This window comes from Somniosus microcephalus, chromosome 17 (assembly GCF_052327205.1).
Source record: "Somniosus microcephalus isolate GS21.2 chromosome 17, FLI_Smic_1.0, whole genome shotgun sequence".
NCBI classification, from domain to species: domain Eukaryota; kingdom Metazoa; phylum Chordata; class Chondrichthyes; order Squaliformes; family Somniosidae; genus Somniosus; species Somniosus microcephalus.
Window position 1 is genome coordinate 60,703,931 of NC_141003.1, and position 12,694 is coordinate 60,716,624.

A 12,694-nucleotide genomic window follows, 5' to 3' on the forward strand; every position below is an offset into this window, starting at 1 on the left:
GAAGGCCTGCCAGTGCTCATTTATTGTTTTTTTAGCTAATCTTATTTTCCAGTCCACCTGTGCTAGATCCCTCCACAAATCACTGAAATTGGTTCTCTTCCAGGTGGGTATTTTTCTTTGTCCCTTTCGATAACTACTTTAAACTTAATTATATTATGATCACTATTGTCCCACTGAAACACGTTGCCCTTTTCTTTTCTACTTCATTCCCTCGAACTAGATCTAGCACTGCTTCCTTCTTTGTTGGGCTAGAAACATACTGATTAAGAAAGTTCTCCTGTACACGTTTTAGGCATTTGTAACCGGTTTCTGCGGTGGCCAATTTCCTATATGCCCTGCCGCAATCAGCAATTATTGTAAGTGGTTTCGCCCCGCCCGTAGCGAGCACGCAAACCCCCTTACTACAAGTTCTGGACGATAGGGATTACTGAGGACAGATTGGAACACGGACAGTGTTTTCGGGCTCACCCGTACAGTGTTTATTAAGGTTGACAAAACCCCTCCACTTGCATACAGTACGAGCGGTATGAACACAACAGTACAGTTTAAAACCGTACAACCCTGACTTGTCCAAGAAGCCCCTGCCGTGCTGACTTACCATGGCCTAAAAACACCCTCCCGTGAACTAAACTATCACAGGACCCTTCCAACGCTAAACCCCCTCTGGTTTGGTAGGAACATACAGGCACCCCCTCACACAGCTAAGTGATCTTGTGGGTCTGCAGGCTTGGCAATGCTCACCTAGATTGCCCTTGACCTTGCTTGCAGCTTCCTCCCATACGTCTCGGCTACCTGGTTCTGTACTGGCCTTGCGGCATGCGAGTCCCAGTCTGAGTCGAAGTCCGTCTTGGTTGGAAGAGCAAGGCTCAGCTCCTCTTGATGTTCCGTTGTGGGGAGGGCAGGAGAGAGAGAGAGCGCTATCCAAAACGGCTCTCTGACATACCCCCCCCCCCCCCAATACACGGTCCGCTGTCTGTGGTTTTAATGGACACATGGCCTCAGGGAAATGGTTTCCAGGCCTCCTCCCAGGTTTGGATGGTTTCGATCTCGTTTCGATCTCCCAACCGATTTAACTTAACGAGCTCATGTTCTTCAGAAACAATGAGTTGCCAGCCTTGTTATTCATGACTTGCGAGTGGGCCTCTCTGGCCATTATTCCCAAGGACAGTCCGTTACCATATGAATGCAACCTGGTTACGTCAGCAACCTTCAGCTTGAGTGTTTTTCCACAGCTTCCCCCCCAAACAGCCTGTCCAGTTTTTAATAAGGGTATATGTTCATAATCTAAAAATCAATGGAGTCTGTGCCGACTGCTACACATTCTTCACCCCCTTTGCCCTTTACACTGTTTTCCCCCAGCCTATATAAGGGTAATTGAAGTTCCTTACTATTACTGCTCTAATATTTTTATATTTCTCTGAAATTTGCTTACAGATTTGCTCTTTTATCTCCTCACTCACTATTTGGGGTTCTATAGTAAACATCCAGCAATGTAACAGCTCCTTTTCTGTTCCTGAACGCTAAACAAATAGATTAAGTCTTTGAACCCTCGAGTATATCGTCCCTACGTGAACTGTAATATTATCCTCGCTCAATACTACTTATGAAAGTTCCCTCTAAGTTGTGCAGCCGCACAGTTCTCTGCCAGTCCCGTGCTGCCTGGATTCAGCTTTTTCAATGTTTTGCGCAAAATTGAATGGGCCGCGCAGCCCCTGAAAGGGGCCGCACACCCAAAAAACAATTGGGGCAACATTGCTACTCACCCCCTCCTTTTTTTCCCTTCCTTTTCCCTCCCTGAATGCATTTTAGCAAGGAATGTTTAGTTCCCATTCCTACCCATGTTTAAGCCGGTCTCCATTATAGCCACTATATCATAACCCCCATGTGGCAACTTGCGCCTGTAACTTGTCAACCTTATTTGTAACACTCCTCGCAATAACACACATGCATTCCAACACCATGCTTGTCAGCTTTGCTTTTTTCCTCTGTCTAATTCCTGCTCTTTCGACACTATTCTTCATTCTGTTGCTGTTTGTCCCTCCTTGTTTTCTGTGCACCTTGTCTCTCCTCTCTGGTGCTAGGTCCTGGTTCCCCTCCCCCTGGCAAATTAGTTTAAACTCTCCTCCACAACCTCCCCGTGAGGACACTGAGTAATGAAACTTGTAAAATTTTTAATTACCTTGGGATCCTGCTGGCGCTTGCGTTTGCTTCTGATCATGATGCTTTCAGGCCCTGGCCCAAAAAGGCTGCGCCATATTAAAATTTACTCATATATTTGTAATATTAGTATCCTGTTGGAGGTGTTGCTAAATGCTCTCCTTAAGCACTGAACAAGGTCCCTACCAGGTAGTCTTGGCAAATAAGCATACCTGATAGTTACAGATATGATTTACAATTTTTACAGCAGCAACTTAAATTAGCCCTGGTCCATATCTGCAAAGCCATGAGAGATCAACAAGTTATTTTTTTATAAGTTGTCTTTGTAGCCTTATTCCAGCTTTCTGATTGGTTCATTGTCGTGTCTTAGTTTTCTAATTGTTTTTTTCACAGAAACACTGAACAAATCAGATAATCAGGAAAAAAATCTGCTCCTATTCAGCTGCAGTTATAATTGCGTGTTTCAAGGTCCACAACGAACCTGGGAAACAACAAAATACAAAGAAATAAGTCCTAACTTACCCTGACAGCTAACTGGCTCCTCGTTCCTTTGTATGTGCTCACCTCTCTGACCATATCAGCACCAGTGCTGCTTCAGTAGTAATCTGTTTTTGGTTTTGGGGGTTCCTTCTGCTTGATCCCCTGGTCTTTCTTTCTCTGGTCGTCCTTGACCCTTGTCTGCCATTCTCGCCCCATCCTACTTTGGCCCTGCTCTCCTGTATCTCCACTTGACTCGAGCAATATAACGGGAAAGCAGAGAAATCACATCACAGAACGAAGCTGTATGGCTGATTGGGCCTGTGCTGGTGCTACTATTCGAATCCCATTTCCTTTTATATTTTTCAAATACTTATCCAGTTCCATTTTAAATTATGTGATAGCCTCTGCCTCAATGCCAAATTAGAGGGTGTTGTAAACTTTGAAGACAATTGCAGCAGAATATAAACAGGTTAATGGAGTGGGCAGTTAGGGTTAGCTGTAGTTCAGACAGAGTGGAGAAACGCAGAAGTTATGATGCAGATATTTAGATCTTTAAATGCGAAGTGCAGTTAAATAGGCAAAATTGATTCCGGAATTTATACATGAGGCATCGAATATAAAAGTAAGGAAGTGAATTTGTACAAGACATTGGTTAGGCCGTTGTTGAAATACTGTGTGCAGTTTTGAACACCATATTATAGAAATGGTGTTGGAGCCATGGAAAGGGAATGTTACTGGGAATGAAAGGTCAATAGTTATGAAGAAAAACTCAGAATGTTGTCTTTTCTCATGTGGACAGAGAAGATTAAGTGGGTACCTGATAGCGGTTAGAAAATTATGACCAGTTTTGAGTAGGTGAACAATGAAAGATTGTTTCTGCTGATTGGCAGATCAGTAACAAGGGGCACAGACTCGATTATAATTAGAAGAACGAAGGTGGATGTTAAAGGAACTTTTTCACACACAGTGAATAGTGGCAGTTGAAGCAGATATTTTAGATTGCTTTGCTGCTTCACTATACTTATTCCTAACTCTTCCTTAACTAAGTACTCTAATTTGCACCTTCCCTGTTTCATTAATTTAAATCCTCCCACATTCTCAGTGTGGACATTGATGCTGGTTTTGTTTAGGTGAAGTCCATCTTTTCTGTGGAGCTTCCCCTGCTCCAGAACTCATGCCAATGCCCTATGAATCCAAAACACCCCTTTCTACTCTGACTGGCAAGCTACACATTGATGTTTCTAAATACTTCTCTCTAACTGGCCTAGTGTGAGACACCAGGAATATCCTAGAGATTACTGTCTTTAAGCCCTGCAATTTGCTGCTTTTTAATCTAACATCTCATTCTTCAAATTCCCTTTACAAGACCTTCGTCCTGCTCTTCTATCTCATTGTTCCAATATAAACCTCCTCTTCAGGCTGCTCAGCCTCTTTCCCGAATATTCCTAATCTTCTGGCACCTGGAAGACAAGATACCATTTGAAACTTTTGGTTGCAAGTACAGCAAATGCTAGCCATTCCTCTAATAGAATTCCACTACCACTAGCCTTTTATCAACATTATCACTTCTTTTCCCCCTCCCTGGGTAAGCACTTGCCCTGAGGGTGTCATGGTGTTGCTTTTGATTAGCTTCCCTGTGTCACACTCCTTGTCTGCATCCTAAGTATCCAGCATTGTAAACCTAATTGGCCATAATTAAGGTGTACAGTATTAAAGAGAATATGGCAGTATGGATAGGAAGTTTTCTAAAGGCTGTTGTCCAAAAAATCCCTACTCTCTGTATTTTGTTCTTTAGACAACTTCTTATCCATGCTAAAATAACAGAAAAGGCTGGACATTGATAGCAAGTCATTCAGCATCTTTGGTTCTGATGAAGGGTGCAGACCCCGAAGTGCCATAACCTGCCTTTTCTCTGATGCTGACTGACCTGCTGTGTATTTCCAGCATTTTCTTTTTGATTTAAGATTTCCAGCATTTGCAATTTTTTCTTTCTATTTTCCTATCCATGTTGTCACATTCTTTTTAATACCACACGATTTAATTTTTATCAATAAGCATTCTATGCGACAGCAGCTGCACCTTAAGTAGCTTTTGAAAATCCTTTTACACAACATCCACTCGCGTGTTATCAATACAATGTTATTCCTTCAGGAGGCATTAGGTTTGTGAGACTCAGAAATAAGTGCTGATTTTAATTAACCCATGTCTTTCTAAGTGATCATAACCATCAAGGGTATAGACAAGATAAATATCAATATGTTTAATATTGTTCCAGATTGCACAAGAGGACATGGCCTCAAACATGGAATAGGGAGTGTGAAAAGACTTAGATTTAACAACTATACACAGAGGGGGAAAAATTCGGTATCGCCCCATTTGGGGCGCCATTATCGGCCGTGCGCAAAGTTTAGCGCCTGACGCTAATTATCGCCTCTGACAGCAAACTTGGCTTTTATCGCCCCTGGAGGTGATTGGAGTGCTAAATCAGGCGCTTCACACCTATCTTAAGGCGCAAAGGCCGAGGAGCGAGGCGCTACCTCAGAACGCTGGCGAAGCAAGGAAGGACAAATCAGAATTAACCTGCAAAGTGCTGCTCAGTACTCAAAACTCCTTCACACAACGTTGAATCTCTCCAGAAGTGTGTCTCTCTCTCAGAATGCGTGGTGCAAAAATGTCACCGACAAAAAAAGGCAGGAAGCAGTCGCCTTTAAATAGCGCTCCCCCAGTCCCTTTCTGACAGCATAACGCTCCCCTCAACTTGTCATTGCTAGCGGCAGGCGGTAAGGCAGGGGGCGCCACTCAATATCCGGTCCGGGGCGCTAACGGGGCGTTGCGCACTCGACTGACGTCACAATCTGCCAGCGCAATCTGTGGCAGTAATGTTTAGCACCGCCGCAAAATGTCTAGTTAATTTCGTGAGCGGCGCAAACATCGCCGTGCCCGGGCGCTAGTTGCTTTGCACCCCATTCGCGCCCTCTTAAGGCACTAACGGGAGGCGCAAACAACTGAATTTTTCCCCCAGAGGGTAGTAACTATATGGAATGGAATATCAAAGGGGCTAATTGTATCAGCAATTTTGAGAGAGTTGATTAAATACTTGGAGAAAATGTTGGTAGAGGGATATGATATTTTCTAGAAACTGGATGTTCTGCACTGCACTTTTCCTGGTCCTGCACTGTACTATGTTCTCATAGCAGCGTTTAGAAGCTTATCCAATGTTAGACTGACTGGTCTATAGTTATCTGGTATATCCTTTACTCCCTTCTTGAACAGAATTTTTTTTTTATTCGTTCATGGGATGTGGGCGTCGCTGGCAAGGCCAGCATTCATTGCCCATCCCTAGTTACCCTTGAAAAGGTGGTGGTGAGCTGCCTTCTTGAACCGCTGCCGTCCGTGTGGTGAAGGTACTCCCACAGTGCTGTTAGGGAGGGAGTTCCAGGATTTTGACCCAGTGATGATGAAGGAATGACGATCAACTTCCAAGTCAGGTGTGACTTGGAGGGGAACTTGGAGGTGGTGGTCTTCCCATGCGCCTGCTGCCCTTGTCCTTCTAGGTGGTAAAGGTTGCGGGTTTGGGAGGTGCTGCCGAAGAAGCCTTGGCGAGTTGCTGCAGTGCATCTTGTAGATGGTACACACTGCAGCCACGGTACGCCGGTGGTGGAGGGAGTGAATGTTTAAGGTGGTAGATGGGGTGCCAATCGAGGGGCTGCTTTGTCTTGGATGGTGTCGAGCTTCTTGAGTGTTGGAGCTGCACTTACCCAGGCAAGTGGAGAGTATTCCATCACACTCCTGACTTGTGCCTCGTAGGTGGTGGAAAGGATTTGGGGAGTCAGGAGGTGAGACACTCGCCGCAGAATACCCAGCCTCTGACCTGCTCTTGTTGCCACAGTATTTATGTGGCTGGTTCAGTTATGTTTCTGGTCAATGATGACCCCCAGGATATTGACTGGGGGGGATTCAGCGATGGTAATACTGTTGAATGTCAAGGGGCAGTGATTAGATGCTCGCTTGTTGGAGATAGTCATTGCCTGGCACTTCTGTGGTGCGAATGTTACCTGCCACTTATCAGCCCAAGCCTGAATGTCGTCCAGGTCTTGCTGCATGCCGGCATGGACTGTGTGAAGCAGCTGAAGATGGTTGGGCCTAGGATACTGCACTGAGGAATACCTGCAGCGATGTCCGGGGGCTGTCATGATTGACCTCCAATCACCACAACCATCTTTCTTTGTGGTAGGTATGACTCCAGCCAGTGGATAGTTTTCCCCCCGATTCCCATTGACTTCAGTTTTACTAGGGCTCCTTGATGCCGCACTCGGTCAAATGCTGCCTTGATGTCAAGGGCAGTCACTCTCTCCCCCCTCTCCCCCCGCCCCCCCCCCCCCACCTCTGGAATTCAGCTCCTTTGTCCATGTTTGGGCCAAGGCTGTAATGAGGTCGGGAGCAGAGTGGTCCTGGCGGAACCCAAACTGAGCATCGGTGAGCAGGTTATTGGTGAGTAAGTGCTGCTTGATGGAAGGTGTCACCTTACATCATTTTGCTGATGATTGGGAGTAGACTGATGGGGCGGTAATTGGCCGGATTGGATTTGTCCTGCTTTTTGTGCACAGGATATACCTGGGCAGTTTTCCACATTGTCGGATAGATGCCAGTGTTGTAGCTATACTGGAACAGCTTGGTTTGAGGCGCGGCTAGTTCTGGAGCACAAGTCTTCAGCACGATAGCTGGGATGTTGTCGGGGCCCATAGCCTTTGCTGTATCCAGTGCACTCAGCCGTTTCTTGATATGACGTGGAGTGAATCGAATTGGCTGAAGACTGGCTTCTGTGATGGTGGGGCCCTCAGGAGGAGGCCTATATGGATCATCCACTCGGCACTTCTGGCTGAAGATGGTTGCAAACTCTTCAGCCTTGTCTTTTGCACTCGTGCTGGCCTCCACCATCATTGAGGATGGGGATATTCATGGAGCCTCCTCCTCCCGTTAGTTGTTTAATGGTCCACCACCATTCGTGACTGGATGTGGCAGGACTGCAGAGCTTTGATCTGATCCGTTGATTGTGGGATCGCTTAGCTGTGTCTGTAGTATGCTGCTTCTGCTTTTTAGCATGCACATAGTCCTGGTGCTGCTCCTAGCATGCTCTTCTACCCTCCTTATTGAACCAGGGTTGGTCCCCTGGCTTGATGGTAATGGTAGAGTGAAGGATATGAGGTGGAATACAATTCTGCTGCTGCTGATGGCCCACAGTGCCTCATGGATGCCCAGTTTTGAGCTGCTAGATCTATCCCATTTAGCACAGTGGTAGTGCCACACAACACGATGGAGGGTGTCCTTAGTGTGAGGATGGGACTTCGTTTCCACAATGACTGCTACCAATGCTGTCATGGACAGATGTATCTGAGACAGGTAGACTGGTGAGGACGAGGTCAAGTAGGTTTTTCCCCTCGTGTTGGTTCTCTCACCACCTGTCGCAGGCACAGACAGGCAGCTATATCCTTCAGGACTCGGCCAGCTCGGTCAGTAGTGGTGCTACCGAGCCACTCTTGGTGATGGACATTGAAGTTCTCCCACCCAGAGTACATTTTGTGCCCTTGCTACTCTCAGTGCTTCTTCCAAGTGATGTTCAACATGGAGGAGTACTGATTCATCAGCTGAGGGAGGGCAGTAATCAGCAGGAGGTTTCCTTGCCCATGCTTGACCTGAAGCCATGAGACTTCATGGGGTCTGGAGTCAATGTCGAGGACTCCCAGGGCCACTCCTTCCCAAGTGTATACCACTGTGCCCCCAGCCCTGGTGGGGCAGGACATACCCAGGGATGGTGATGGAGGAGTTTGGGACATTGGCTGAAAGGTATGATTCTGTGAGTATGACTCTGTCAGGCTGTTGCTTGACTAGTCTGTGGGACAGAGCTCCCGATTTTGGCACAAGTCCCCAGATGTTGGTGAGGAGGACTTTGCAGGGTCAACTAGGCTGGGTGTGCCATTGCCGTGTCTGTAGCCGGTGCCGAGGTCGATGCTGGGTGGTCCGTCCGGTTTTATTCTTATTGTTTTTCGTAGCGGCTTTTTACAACTGAGTGGCTTGCTAGGCCATTTCAGATGGCAGTTAAGAGTCAACCAAGTTGCTGTGGGTCTGGAGTCAGACCAGGTAAGGACGGCAGATTTGCTTCCCTAAAGGACGTTAGTGAACCAGTTGGGTTTTTATGGTCGCCGTTACTGATACTAGCATTTTATTCTAGATTTATTTAATTAACTGAATTTAAATTCCCCAGCTGCCGTGGTGGGATTTGAACTCGCGTCTCCGGATCATTAGTCCAGTAACATAACCACCATGCTACTGTTCCCAATGTTGTTGGCTTTAAGGATATAGAGCAGTCTGAGTCTTTGCAGAAGTTTCTTTCATGCATATTCACTCCAGTTGAGTATCTTCATCTCTGTTTGCACCTTGTCCTTTTATAACTAATCTAACCCTAATGATATTGTGATTACTGTTTACCAAATGCTCTCCCACTGAAACATGCTCCACTTGTCTCACTAATTCCCCAGAGTTAGATCCAGCACTGCTTCCTTCCTTGTTGGGCTGAAAACATACAGCTTAAGAAAGTTCTCTTGTACATATTTCAGGAATTCCTGCCCCCGTCTTGCCCTTTACACTGTTTTCCCCCAGTCTATATTAGGATAATTGAAGTTCCCCATTATCACTGCTCCATTGTTTTTACATCTTTCTGAAATTTACATGCAGATTTCCTCCACTGTCTCCTTCCCACTATTTGGTGGCCTACAATATACACCCAGTAATGTAATAGCTCCTCTATGGTTTAATTCTAACCAAATAGATTCTCTCTTTGGAGTACTGTGTACAATTCTGGGCACCGCACCTTAGAAAGGATATATTGGCCTTGGAAGGAGTGCAATGCAGATTCACCTGAATGTTACCAGGGCACCAAGGGTTTAGATTATGAGGCGCGATTACATAAACTAGGCTTGTATTCCCTGGAATATAGAAGGTTAAGATGTCTCTAGTTGCTCACGTGTCCAGGATGACTTTGGTCTGATGACTGCTTTTACAGGGATTTTAGGATTTGAAAGGAATTGATGGGGTAGATAGAGAGAAACTTTCCACTGGTGGGAGTCTAGGACAAGGGGACATAACCTTAAAATCAGAGCCAGGCTAGTCAGGAGAGAAGTTAGCAAACACTTCTTCACACAAAGGGTGGTAGAAGTGTAGAATTCTCTCCAACAAAAAGCAGTAGATGTCAGCTCAGCTAATAATTTAAAATGAAATCAATAGATTTTTGCTGGCCAAGGGTATAAATGCATATGGAGCCAAGTCAGGTGGATGGAGTTAGGATACAGGTCAGACATGATCTCATTAAATGGTGGAACAGGATCAAGAGGCTGACTGGCCTCCTCCTGTTCCTATATTCCTAACCTTCAAGTACATCATCCCTTTCAAAGGCTGCAATAGTATCCTTGATCAATACTGCTGCCTCTATTCTTTCCCTTCTCTATTGCTCATGAATACATTGTAGCCAGGAATGTTTAGTTCCCCTTCCTGCCTTTGCTTGAGCCAGGTCTCCGTTATTGCCACTATATCATAACACCACGTGGCAACTTGTACCTGCAGGTCACCAACCTTATTTGTCACTCTCAGTGCATTTATTCATATGCACTCTCAACCCACCTTCATCTGCTTTGCATTTCACCCCTGTCTGATCCCTCCTCTTTCTGGACTACTCTTTATTCTAATGCTGTTTGTCTCTCCCAATCCTCTATGCACCTTATTTCTCCTCTCTGGGTCATCCTGGTTCCCCTCTCCCTACCAAATTACTTTAAATCCTACCCCCAGCACTAGTTAAACTCCATGCGAGGACATTGGATGCTGGTTCAATTTGTAAGCTGTTTTATTTCACACACTGAGTGTGCAAGTTATTTTCATCATAATCTGTTTAATTTCTGTTCGTGTACCATTATAAAAATAGTAAACTTCAGTGGGCCTTTCTTAACGTAACAACATGAGCTCTTCCTGAATGGGGCAGAGGTTCCACACTTGCAGCATGTTGCTGCCTTTTGCTGCTGTAGCTGACTCTCTGGCTTTTGTTGATTCTTAAACAGTCTCCCTTCAAATAACTTGGGCGTGAAATGGCCGAAATTGATGTGCAAGCAGACCACGCAAAATTACATTATCAGGATGTGACCAGCGTGCTGGTGATGCTAATTTCTTTCCAAGGAGCAGTTTGCTGGTCACGAAGAGGAGGAAAGTTGGCTGGTGGGGCACCAGCCTACAGTAAGTCTGGGTGGGAGGGGGTTGGTGGGGGAGAACGACAGACACTATTCCAATTTCTACGTCAAGAATTTATCAATATCAAATTGCTAGGTGTCTTCCTGAATGGTCAAATATGGCTAATAAATAGGCTATTATTTTGGATTTGTTCAAAGTAACTGCTTAACCACATTATAATCACCTTTATCCAAGTCTGTTTTATGGAAAACATGACCACAGAATCCCAAACCATGACAAAAAAAGTGAATAAATTATGAAAATAGCCAATCTTCAAATGACCAATCGGGAGAATCTGCCAATAAATTAAAGAAATTATCAAAATAATATCACCCTTTCTGAAAATAATTGCAGCCACCAGTTTCTTCCCTTGGCACAAAGGTGCAAAATAATGTTTATATTGTAATTTGCATGTCTAAATGTTCCAAAGTATTTCAGCTTATCCATAGAATTGTCCAGCTCCTATCTGAAATGGTCTATTATGTCACCCGACTTAAGACAAACCTGTTTGTGCTTGGGACTCTAGTTTTGCTCTGATGCTAATGTCTGTGCACCTGCTATGACTGGGTGCAACCTGGTTCAGGCTCACATCTTTGTCCGCCCTAGCATGATGCATTATTTCCCTGTCACATTCATGCGCAACCCCTTAGCCCCACTGCAGACACACTCCGACCTTTTCTCGGGTCTGTTTTGGGCTGAAAGCTGTTGTTGGCACTAAATGCAGTTTGTACTGTTTTTCTAGCTATTGGCGGCCCACCTGCTCTGCACCCCTCTTTCCTCATAAGCTCCCACACACTGGGTCACTTCTTAATGCTTGTAGAGCTGAGACTTTGCCCCTCCCCTACCCTGTACTGTTGTCTTCAATCCTCAGCGAACTCACTCAGCGTTAGTGGATACTGGGAACTTCTTGCCAGTGCTGGCACTGAGATTCTGTGCCTACTATGCCTCCTCACTGCTTCCATGTCTTGGACACATTCCACCCCCAGAATGCTGCCATTCCCCAGGATTTATTCCCCCCCCCCCCCCTCCCCTCGCATCATTAATACTAGGGCTTCCTGCCCCCAGGCATGTGCACACCCCAAGAACTGTCCCTCCTCCACTGCTCCAGTCCAGCACTCTTCACTGCCATAATCGGTGATCCTCTATCCTCAATGCTGATAAACTCTGGTGCTTTCCCCTAATGCTTCCAGACCATAAAAGCCCAGTGCTCCAGAATCCTACATTCTCCAATTAAGTGATGTTAAAGGGCAGGGCCACTCCTTCAGTGCTGCTATAACACATTTTATTTTCTCCTATCATCCGAAGCAGTTGTACTTTTTCGGAAGAGAGGAAAGAAAATTCTCTCCAGTTCAGTTTGGGTTTTCTATATTTAACTTGTGCATTTTGAAATACTTTTGCAAAGTCCATCTAAACATTTCTAAAAGTTTTTCCAAAGGCTTTGATCAGTTTCTACCTGGTGGATGGGGACATGGGGAAGGGAGAATGGCATAGAATCTTGGAATGATGCAGCATAGAAGGAGGCCATTTGCCTGTGCCGGCTCTTTGAAAGAGCTATCCAATTAGCCCCATTCGCCTGTCCTTTCCCCATAGCCCTGCAAATTTTTCCTTTTCAAGTGTTTATCCAATTCCCTTTAAAAAAAAAGTTATGACTGAATCTGCTTCCTCCACCCTCTCAGACAGTGCATTACAGATCAGAACAACTTGCTGTGTAAAAATATTTCTCCTTGTCTCACCTCTGGCGAGAATCTGGGAACTCCATTGATAACCTGGAGTTGTTGTTCTTGCA

The 12,694-nt window shown here is 45.4% G+C and overlaps 1 protein-coding gene across 9 annotated transcripts in view; it reads left to right on the forward strand.

Annotated features, from left to right (window-relative positions):
* The window catches only part of dennd6b (DENN/MADD domain containing 6B), a 157,244-nt gene that overhangs the window by 68,482 nt on the left and 76,068 nt on the right, over positions 1–12,694 (forward strand). The gene's annotated exons all lie outside the window — the stretch shown is intronic.